Here is a 12132-nt window from a genome sequence, read left to right on the forward strand (position 1 = left end):
TATGTGAAAGTCCCTGGTTCGATTCCCAGTCAGGGAACACAGGAGAGGTAGTCATCTGCTTCTTCACCTTTCCCCACCCCACCCCTCACCTCTCTCTCTCTCTTTGTCTCCCACAGCAAAGGTTCAATTAATTTGAGCACATTGGCTCCAGGAGCTGAGGATGGCTTCATGGAGCCTCTGTTTCAGGCACTAAAAATAGTTCGGTTGCAAACATGGCCCCAGAGGTGGATCCCAGCGGGGGGCACGTGCAGGAGTCTGTCTCTTTATTTCCCCTACTTTCACTTAAAAAGAAAAAAAGGCTGCCCTGGCCGGTTGGCTCAGCGGTAGAGCGTAGGCCTGGCGTGCGGGGGACCCGGGTTCGATTCCCGGCCAGGGCACATAGAAGAAGCGCCCATTTGCTTCTCCAACCCCCCCCCCTTCCTCTCTGTCTCTCTTTTCCCCTCCCGCACCCAAGGCTCCATTGGAGCAAAGATGGCCCGGGCGCTGGGGATGGCTCCTTGGCCTCTGCCCCAGGCGCTAGAGTGGCTCTGGTCGCAGCACAGCGACGCCCCAGAGGGGCAGAGCATCGCCCCCTGGTGGGCAGAGCGTTGCCCCTGGTGGGCGTGCCGGGTGGATCCCGGTGGGGCGCATGCGGGAGTCTGTCTGACTGTCTCTCCCCGTTTCCAGCTTCAGAAAAATACAAAAAAAAAAAAAAAAAAAAAAAAAAGGAAGAAGGTATTTGCCATGTACCCGGAACTGTTTCCAAAGTTTCCTCAGGTTCGGATTGTGGCGTGGTGACAGGTTCTGGGAGCCAAGGCAACCGATACCTTCCCAGGCTAGTGAGAGCACCCCATTGTCCCCTCTCTTCGGGGACCCCACGGCAGTGATGGCTCCGGTGTCTGGTTCGCACAGCCCGGAGAGGGAGGCCTCGGGCCCCAGAGTGAAGCGTCGCAGTTCTTTGAGGAGCCCTAAATCCAGCACATCCCCCCGCTCTCCACGGGGCTGCCGCTCTCGTTCGCACTCCTGCTCTCGGTCTGGGGATCCGAATGGCCTCAACCACCGGTGAGTGGCCTTAGCCAAGGCTCCCGAAACCAGCCCTGCAGTTCCCGCTCGCGGCCACGCTCTGGGGGGCGCTGTCTGCCACGAGGGGCACCCCCTTCGCTTCGGCCTCGTCCGCTGATTATGGGGGCTCCTCACGGCCCTATGAGAGCCACAAGCCTAGGCCTGGCCTCCCGGACAAGGAAAGGGAGGAAAGCCTGCCGCAGAAGAGGTTCAGTAAGAGAGAGAGGATTGGAGAATTGGGAGCTCCTGAAGTGTGGGGACTTTCTCCGAAGAATCCGGAACCAGACCCTGATGAACATACACCAGTAGAGGAAAAAAAAGAAGAAGAAGTCCAGTCATTCAAAAGAAAGGTCCAAGACAAGGAGAGAGAAAAAATCATCTGAAAGAAAATGCAAGAAGTATTCTGACGATAGTGATAGTGACTCTGATTCTGAAACAGACTCCAGCGATGAAGATACAAAAAGGAGATCGAAGAAAGTCAAGAAAAAGGAAAAGAAGAAAAAACGCAGATCGAAGAAATACAAGAAAAAGAAGTCTAAGAAGAACAGAAAAGATTCCAGTGATTCAATCTCTAAAGAGTCCCAAGAAGAGTTTCTGGAGAATCCCTGGAAGGGTCGATCAAAGCCTGGAGAACCCTCGGATTTTATTGGCCCGGAGGCTCCAAAAACACTTGCCTCTCAAGATGATAAACCCCTGAAGTATGGCCATGCTCTGTTACCTGGTGAAGGTGCAGCTATGGCTGAATATGTAAAAGCTGGAAAATGTATCCCACGAAGAGGTGAAATTGGTTTGACAAGTGAAGAAATCGCATCATTTGAACGCTTGGGTTATGTGATGAGTGGTAGCAGGCATCGCGGAAGGGAGGCCTTGTGACCTCGAAAAGAGAACCAGATCTATAGTGCTGATGAGAAGAGAGCTCTCGCATCCTTTAACCAAGAAGAGAGATGGAAGAGAGAAAACAAGATTCTGGCCAGTTTTCGAGAGATGGTATACAGGAAAACTAAAGGGAAAGATGACAAATAAGGATTTTCAGATTGTCTAAGAGACAAAGTCTGGGTTTCCTATATGCATACAGAAAGATTGTTATGATCTGAAAAGCTTTACAGTGTTACTGTGCCTTCTATTTAATTCTTTTAGTCCTTCAATAAAAAGCTGTTTATTTAAAAAAAAAAAGGAAAAGAAAAAATGTCAGAAATAGAATGAGGTAAAGGTACTTTAGCAAGTATATTTCAAAACAAAGCAACTTTGAACAATAATTTTTTTATAAATAAATTTTTATTAATTTTAATGGGGTGACATCAATAATTTTTAAAGTTACTTTTTTACTGCAGATGAGAGAAGGAGCAGCCTAGGTTTTTTTATTTCTTTACTCTTTTAGGGATCTCTATAACATTTTTGTAATGTAGATATTTTTATATATTTGGAAAAATTCTCTAAATAGCTGTTTACTGATTAACAAACAAACTGATTAACAATTAGTTCATAGCCTGCCCGGCAGTGGTGCAATGGATAGAGCTTCAGACTGGGAAGCAGAAGACCCAGGTTCAAAACCCCAAGGTCACCAGCTTGAGTGCAGGCTGACCAGCATTAGTGCAGAGGTGCTGGCTTGAGCGTGGGATCATAGACATGACCCCATGGTTGCTTGAGCCCAAGGTCACTGGCTTGAGCAAGGGGCCACTTGCTCTGCTGTAGCCCCCCCCCCCATCAAGGCACATATGAGAAAGCAATGAACAACTAAGGAGCTGCAACAAAGATTTGATGCTTCTCATCTCTCTCTGTCCCTCTCTCTGTCTCCCTGTCTCTCTGTCACACAAAAAAATAAAAAATTAATTTGTAAATTATGCAGATGCTTTTAGGTTAAAAAATAAAAGAAAAGAAGAAAATGATTTTTAAACTACATACACTACAAACATTAAGAACATGGCTCACTGGTTGTTGATGTGTAATTTGTTGATCACATGTTTGCTTGTTTTTTGTGTTTGGGGTAAGAAAAGTAGTAAGTGGCACATGTGTTATTGGTTACTTTCTTCAAGTAGGTTTTTTAATTTGATCACATCTTAATTATACTTTTTCTGAACCTTAGGGTAATTTATAATCCATAGCTACCATATTTAGAAATAAAAATATCGTGAATATTTATGTATAATAACTTCAGTGTTTAAAGTCAATTAACTATTATAACATGCCTTACGGATAAATAAATTGCTGAGGAAAAAAGAATATCTAGTCCAGGTTGTTCATCAGGTTTGTGAGCATGAGTTATCTTCCCTTTAAAGTAGTTCTGTGAGTTTCTAAAATGGGAAGGCATTCTTTCTTTCCCAATAGCTGTCTTTTTTCTGGCAAACAATAATTAATTCTGTAGTTGTATTACTATTAAGAAGAGCTTTTGTTACCACAGACTAATTTCATTGGAAAAGTAGGCCATTCCTGACAAAAATTATACATTTTAGGAGATATCAGAAATGAAATGAATATTGATTTTTTAAGTTTTCCAGTGAATAAAAAAATATTTTGTATACAACTCTGAAAAGTAATGGTGTTTTTTAAATTTTATATATTTTTAAGTAGTCTTTTAGAATTGTAATTTTACCTGAACTTATATCCATTCCTTCTTCAATCATTTGTTCTGTACACCTACTATATAGAAGACTGTCTTTTAATTTCTAAATTTTACTTCAGATCTATCAATTTTCAACAAATTTAAATTGAGGTTAAAAAAATGTCTGATCATCTGTCTATACTTATGAGACTCTCCTGATTGTCCTGATGGATTCACTGATGTCTCAACTAATTTGTTTCATTTTTACTCATTACAGGCATGTGACTGCTAGAACATTAACTATGGATTAATATGGTAAATTACAGAAAAGGACCCTAATTAAGAGTATGGCAAAATGTGTCAATCAGGTAAAAGCATGTGATTTTTTCCCCCCAATGCAAACAGCTTTACTGCTAAGACTAAAATGGGCCCAGAAAATGGAAACTGAGTCAGAGGGACAAACACGGACTGAAGGTCCAGGAAGAGAATGTCAGGGTTACAAGAAGTCTGTTCCCCAGTTAACCTGCTGATCTTCATGACAGCCCTATTAGGTATGGGATTTTGTCATCTTCTTGTGACCAATGATGTAGCTGGAAGAATTCTGAAGGATCAGGATCTTTGTCCAAAGCAGTGGCTCCATAAGGGACGTAGTGATGGGAGACAGGCTTTGGGAAGAGCCCCCGAGGAGGACACCTGCCCAGGGGCAAGCTGCTGGACCCCATCTGTCCCACTGGTACAGGCTGCCTTGAAGCTGCTACTGTGTGCTCCAACCTCTGGCTGGATAAACGCTTCATTTTTAGATAACAATTAGCTTCTCTAATTACAAGAGTTTGAATACTGTTTTAGCAAAAAACCTATGGATTACTATTTTTTTTTAAACCTTATAATATATTGTGTACTGCCCTGTACTGAATTACAAGTTTAAAGAGTTTCCCGTGTCAGCCACATCATAAAATGTCCTTTCTTGTTTGGGCCATAAATTGGACCTAAGTGTAATGTTTAAAGGCCAATCTGTGTTTTAACAACCCCATAAATATAAACTCTGCACAATAGCATGTCATATTGACTTCCAGGGGAACAGTAGCCTTTAATAACTTTGGAATATGTTCTTTTTAAAAATTGCTCTCTATTGTGAATATTTCTATTAACTTGGCCAAATTCTCTCTCTAGTCAGGATATTTGTCTCAAGAACTGGACACCTGCGTAATTCTTTCTTAAGCAGATACAGAGTCAAAATAGCTAAACAATATTGCTAGTATTTATAGGAAACATTTCTGTACCCGGACTTCAATCATGCCTCATGCGGTTTTTAGTAATAAAAGTAAGAGGGTCTGCTTTGTAGAGCTTGGTTGAAAGTGACTTACTCTGTGACAGGAAGATACATTAACCAGCATCTGTTTGGCTGGATTTCAAGGCGTTCTTTTATGCTATGGTATTCTGAGTTGGGGGAAATATTTCAGAATATACTTTATCTGAATATTAAGAATCTTTAAAAAGAAAGTTTTTGATTTAAGATAAAGAAACAGCAAAGACTTGGTTTCATTAAGTAGAATATTATCATAAATGAAATATTCACCAAACTGGAGTTTGAATTCCTGATGGAAATCTGGGACACATAGAGGTCATTTTAAGTTTGTTTTTTCCTTTGAGGACACTTGTAGCAGATGCCTTGAGAACATCCTGAGACTTACAAACGTCACTGCAGATGTCCCGTCCATCAGTAGGTGCAGCCAGGGGCCTCCCCTGGAAGGAAGCCCGAGCCAGCAGAGGGCAGCAGAATGGCAGGTCTCTGCGTCCTTCACCTTCACAGGGAGTCTCGGGTGTGACAGGCCACCAGACAGATAGCCTGTCTTTTGTTCATCTTTTTTAACTGAATGTGGAGTAGGGGATGCCAGTACCTTTTGAGAAGCTAAATACAAATTATATTTGGATTAGTATGAACCAAGGCTGCGAATGACAGAATATTTGCTGCAAGTTGGAGGACCAGATCTAAAATCATGAGATTCACACAGTTGGCTCTGGAGGATCTTAACTGTCATCACATCTTCTTTTCTTCTAGAAAGTTCTTTTCTTTTATTAAGTCCTTCGTAGACTTTTTTAAAAAATCAGGCATAAAGACAAATGATTTCCCTTGTGTTTATATCAGTCTTGCTGAATGTTCTTTTTCTTGTAGAGCTGAATTATTGTTTTTCCAAAGACTGGGTTGTCCTTATCATCAATGTTTCCCACTTCTTTCTTAGCTACACTCCCTCCCTCCACTCCACCGCCCTCAGGCCTGTGCACATTGTTCCCCTTTGTCTTAGTAAATTTTATTCTTAGTGAAGACATAGATTTGTCACCCCCATGATCAGAGATTGCTGTGACTTTACCACAAAGACCGCCTGGTCAAGACAGGGTGGGTATCGGGAGGTCACAGCAGCAAACAGTATGGGGAGATGGTCAGGAGCCAGGGAGATAAGCTTTGGGCAAATACAGAAGCCTGGCTTAGTACACAAACTTTAATTTAGTATATAGCAAAATGTGATAAGATGAGATCATGACCTAGGAAGAAAGCAGGAGACCCCTAACTTGGGCAAAAGCTTAAGTAATGACACTGAGCACAGTGTTCTCTCTTCATCAGACCATCTGTCATATGAGGTCTTCCCATCCCTATCTTGGCAATATAACTTTCCCTTCCAGAATATTCTGCTTCTATTTTCCAACTATTAACTTCTCTGAAATCTACCAGTGTGGTCAAATAGGAGACTATCATTTTCATACTCAGAGGCAAATGTTCACCTCATAAATCATGCAAAACAGAGAATAGCTCCTTGCTAAGATGAATATGGCAAAAAAATGGCACAAAGTTCTGTGTTATATAGGATGTTTCCTTCAGTGGGAATAACAAAGATACAACACTGGTATTGTATTATATGTTAAGTGTCAAAATAGCACATTTAGGACATCTTATATGGCAAATAACAATTGATATGTTGTGACTTCAGATGTTTCAGAATCAGAAATGTCACCAGCATTACTTCTGTGCTAGAAAATGTGCCAGTCCTGCTATCTGGCAACCAAATAAAGGTATTGTGTTAGGAACAGGTGACCTCACCAGCCTTCCCAGTATTATGGCTTCCAGGACTGCCCACGGGAAAAAATGGCATGTCCTGCCTCTTTTATTTATTTATTTATTTATTTATTTATTTATTTATTTATTTTATAAATAAATTTTTATTTTAATGAGGTGACATCAATAAATCAGGGTACATACATTCAAAGAAAACATTTCCAGGTTATCTTGTCATTTAGTTCTGTTGCATACCCATCACCCAAAGAGAGATCCTTGAGGAATGATGTCACGAAAATGGCGCCGTGAGCAGCGCGTCCAACAGATCTCCCCAAAATCTCAACAAATTTATCAACTAGAAACAGAAAAATTTATCCTCGGAGCATTCCAGAGTTCCACACACAAGAAAGCGAAAGGACTGTTATCACTTGAATCTGAGAGACGGGTCGGAGACCGCACGGACGTTCATTCAAACCCAGGAGGGAGTACGCCTGTGGTGAGTCAACTCGTGCGTGCAACTGCCAGCCCACACTCTGCGAGCAGCCGCCAGCATGCCATGAGAAACCACGTCCCATGCTGCGGTCCGGTCGCAGAGTGAGCTCCCTTGCACTGCGAGCGTCCCCAGCGGCCCACGCACTGCCAGTGAGAGTCCCCAGCCACCGGCGTGCCTAGAGCACCCCATTTGCTCGCATGTCCTGAACGTCCCACTCACCCACACGCCCAGAGCACCCCACTCGCCCACACACCCAGAGTGCCCCATTCTCCTGTGCGCCCAGTGCACTCCAGCCGCCAGCAGCAAGGCAAGCAGGAAGGGCGCCAAAGCTATCTTCCCTACTCCGGAGATTCTCTCCGTGGGCGGGGCACCTCACCCAGCCATTCAAGCTAACAATCAAGCATTGGGGGAGGGGCGCGCGGGCAGCTTGAAATACTTTCTGGAGCACAGCTGCAGATGCAATCACTGAAATTAGCTTAACCCACGAAATCTGCGCACCCACGGGGCTCTAATTGATAAGATCTCTCTCAGTTCAGCGATCCAAGACAAGAGGCATGATATTTTTTAGTGCCTCTCGCTAAAGGGGCGGGGGCAACTTCTGATTGACAGAGCCTCCATATTCAGGGATATACGCTAACAAGAGGGACTTGGCGACTAGTGCCTCTTCTTCCCAGCCAAAACAGGCTACAAAGTGTGGAAAGCCTGGGTTGAGTGGTCCAATTGAATGCTAGGTGCTGAACAGTCACCTTGACAACAATTGACTCCCAGCCCCGCCTGATTACGCTGGAGGTTCTGACTGCCAGAGCCTTACCCAGAGCCTTGCGCTGAGTGGTGATAGAGTGGGGATTTCCCAACTCTTTGAGCCTCTTACTCCCCAGGAAGAAGCAGTGGCAGCCTCATAGCTGGATCACCAGGCTGCTAATTCAGGAAGGGGAGACTAGGAGAGAGACTGCGGGAAAGCAAACTCTCTCATTGTTGGACCCTGCAAACGCCAACAAGCCTTGACTACCAACGAGACTAAAGCCAATTATATAACATTGCCATAGAATCCCATCAACGGCAAATCCCTACCTAAGCATGACACAGGGGCAGAGCTTGGGGTACAGAGTCACCGACCAGAACGAGGGAGAGAAAAGAAAAGGGAAGAAGTTAACCTCTCAAAATCAAGAAAAATCTACAGACATTATAACTTGTTCCACTATTTTTTTGTTGTTGTTTTTTGTTTCTTCTTTCTTATTGCCTTTATTATTATTACTTCTATTTCCTCCACCTCGGTCCTTTTATTCTCTGCCCATCTTATGCTTCCCTTTTCTTGAACTACACTACCCATGAGTGTTACATTTTATTTCTTTTCTTCAGCCTTACTCTCCTTTAGGGTTACACTCCCAAACCCTTAACTCTCACTTTCTCCCCTTTTGTTTTTGTTTTTTTCCTTTTCTTCTTCCCTCGTTTTTCTCTTTTTCTTATTTTTTCCTTTCTATTTGTTTCTTTTTTTCTCCTTTTACTTTTCCTCCCATTCAATCCTCAATCACGAACAAATTATTTAATTTGGGACTCAAGTTTTTTTTCTTTTTTTTTGCTTTTGTTTTTGGTTTTCTTTTCTTGGTTTGTTTTTGTGGCATTTTAGGTACTTTTTACTTTGCTTTTTAACTCATTAGCATTCCTCCCAACCCAAGGTCTCCATTGTATTTAGTCTTTGCTCCACTTAATACAACAGATTTTTACTTATTTTTTTTCTTCTTTAATTATTTTTATTCTCCTTTTTTCTGTTTCCTTTTTATCCCTCTCATTATATCTCTTAGTCGGCCATCACTTACAAGCAAATCATTTTATACTTGTCTAAGATTTTCTCCTTTTTTTTTTTTTGCATTTAGTAGGTCCCTACTCCCTTTTTTGCCCCTTGAACTCTTCACCCCAAGTCAGGCCCTCCATTATAGGCAGTTTTTGTTCCATTTAGCATAATATAATTCACAGGTCATCAAAATATTTCCCTAAGGAGGGGAGAGGAGGGGAAGAGAAGAAAGAAAAAAGGGGGAAATAATAAATTATTACTGTTTTTTGGTGGGGTGATTTTCTTTTTTCCTTTTTTTCTCTTTTTATTCTTTATTAATTCTAATTAGTGCTATCAACAAGACCACCCTCAGATGCCAATAAGAAAAAGGAAATAAAATATTATGGATACAAGATAGAGAGATAACACAAATAGATGTGGAAAAACCTATGGAGAAAAGATTTAACATATTGGAAACCTTGGAGCTAAATGACAGAGAATTTAAAATAGAAATCCTAAAAATACTCAGAGATATGCAAGAAAACACAGAAAGGCAATTTAGGGAGCTCAGAAAACAACTCAACAATCACAAAGAATATATTACAAAGGAAATTGAAACTATAAAAACAAATCAAACAGAAATGAAAAACTCAATTCACGAGCTGAAAAATGAGATAACAAGCTTAGCTAATAGAACAGCCCAGATAGAAGATAGAATTAGTAAAATAGAAGCCAAGCAACTTGAGGCACAACAGAGAGAAGAAGAAAGAGACTCAAAAATAATAAAAAAAAAGAAAGCCCTACAAGAATTGTCTGACTCCATTGGAAAGAATAACATAAGAATAATAGGTATATCAGAAGGAGAAGAGAAAGAAAATGGAATGGAGAATATACTCAAACAAATAATAGACAAGAACTTCCCAAGCCTGTGGAAAGAACTAAAGCCTCAAATTCAAGAAGCAAACAGAACACTGAGTTTTCTTAACCCCAACAAACCCACTCCAAGGCACATCATAATGAAGATGACACAAACCAATGACAAAGAAAAAATTTTCAAGGCAGCCAGGGAAAAAAAGAGTACAACATATAAAGGAAGGCCTATTAGATTATCATCAGATTTCTCAGCAGAAACTCTACAAGCTAGAAGAGAGTGGACCCCAATATTTAAAGCCCTGAAGGAGAGGAACTTTCAGCCAAGAATACTATACCCATCAAAGCTATCCTTCAAGTATGAAGGAGATATAAAAACATTCACAAATACAGAAAAGATGAGAGAATTTATCAGCAGAAAGCCCCCACTCCAGGAAATACTAAAGGGGGTTTTCCAACCAGATTCAAAGAACAAATCAAAACAAAACCACAAGTAACAGCTCCACCAAGAACACAATAAAACCAAATTTATACTGTGACAACAAAAGAAAAAAAGGGGGGAGAGGATGGAGATTAACAGTAGCAAAGGACGATGAAGCACAGAAATACTCATAAGATAGGGTACTACAATGAATATGGTAGGTACCCTTTTCATTACTTAATGGTAATCACCCTTGAAAAAACCACTACAAAAACACTTGACTTAAGAAAAGTAGCAACAGAGGAAAGAAGTATGGAATACAAACAAACAAAAACAAATGATAGAAAAAAGAGAATAATCAAACTAGATACAAAACTAACAGAAAGCAATTTATAAAATGGCAATAGGGAACCCACAAGTTTCAATAATTACACTAAATGTAAATGAATTAAACTTACCAATAAAAAGACACAGAGTAGCAGAATGGATTAAAAAAGAAAATCCAACTATATGCTGCCTACAAGAAACACATCTAAGCAACAACAATAAAAACAAATTCAGAGTGAAAGGCTGGAAAACAATACTCCAAGCAAACAACACCCCCAAAAAAGCAGGTGTAGCAATACTCATATCTAATAATGCTGACTACAAGACAGAAAAAGTACTCAGAGACAAAAATGGTCATTTCATAATGATTAAGGGGACACTGAATCAAGAAGACATAACAATCCTTAATACATATGCACCAAACCAAGGAACACCAAAATATATAAAACAGCTACTTATTGACCTTAAAACAAAAACTAACAAAAATACAATCATACTTGGAGACCTCAATACATTGCTGACGGCTCTAGATCGGTCATCCAAACAGAGAATCAATAAAGATATAGTGGCCTTAAACGAAATACTAGAACACCTGGATATGATAGACATCTACAGGACACTTCATCCCAAAGTGACAGAGTATACATTTTTCTCTAGTGTACATGGAACATTTGCAAGAATTGACCATATGTTGGGCCACAAAGACAATATCAGCAAATTTAGAAACATTGAAATTGTACCAAGCATATTCTCTGATCATAAAGTCTTGAAACTAGAATTCAACTGCAAAAAGAGGGGGAAAACCCACAAAAATGTGGAAACTAAACAACATACTTCTAAAAAATGAATGGGTCAAAGAAGAAATAAGCACAGATATCAAAAGATATATACAGACAAATGAAAATGAAAATACGACATATCAGAATCTCTGGGATGCAGCAAAAGCAGTAAGAAGAAGAAAGTTCATATCACTTCAGACCTATATGAACAAACAAAAGAGAGCCCAAGTAAACCACTTAACTTCACACCTTAAGGAACTAGAAAAAGAAGAACAAAGACAACCCAAAACCAGCCGAAGAAAGGAGATAATAAAAATCAGAGCAGAAATAAATGAAATAGAGAACAGAAAAACTATAGAAAAAATCAATAAAACAAGGAGCTGGTTCTTTGAAAAGATCAACAAAATTGACAAACCCTTGGCAAGACTCACCAAGGAAAAAAGGCACAGGACTCAAATAAATAAAATCCAAAATGAAAGAGGAGAAATCACCACAGACATCATAGATATACAAAGAATTATTGTAGAATACTATGAAAAACTATATGCCACCAAATACAACAATCTAGAAGAAATGGATAAATTCCTAGAACAATACAACCTTCTTAGACTGAGTCATGAAGAAGCAGAAAGCCTAAACAGATCAATCAGCAGGGAGGAAATAGAAAAAACTATTAAAAACCTCCCCAAAAATAAAAGTCCAGGCCCAGACGGTTATACTAGTGAATTCTATCAAACATTCAAAGAAGACTTGGTTCCTATTCTACTCAAAGTCTTCCAAAAAATTGAAGAAGAAGCAATACTTCCAAACACATTTTATGAGGCCAACATAACCCTCATACC

The 12132-nt window shown here is 40.3% G+C and overlaps 1 pseudogene; it reads left to right on the forward strand.

The window, feature by feature from the left end:
* Positions 1–865: 865 nt before the first annotated feature.
* Positions 866–2064, forward strand: LOC136320413 (NF-kappa-B-activating protein pseudogene; annotated as a pseudogene).
* The last annotated feature ends 10068 nt before the right edge of the window (positions 2065–12132 follow it).

The sequence above is a fragment of the Saccopteryx bilineata genome, chromosome 1 (assembly GCF_036850765.1).
Source record: "Saccopteryx bilineata isolate mSacBil1 chromosome 1, mSacBil1_pri_phased_curated, whole genome shotgun sequence".
In the NCBI taxonomy this organism is placed as follows: Eukaryota; Metazoa; Chordata; class Mammalia; order Chiroptera; family Emballonuridae; genus Saccopteryx; species Saccopteryx bilineata.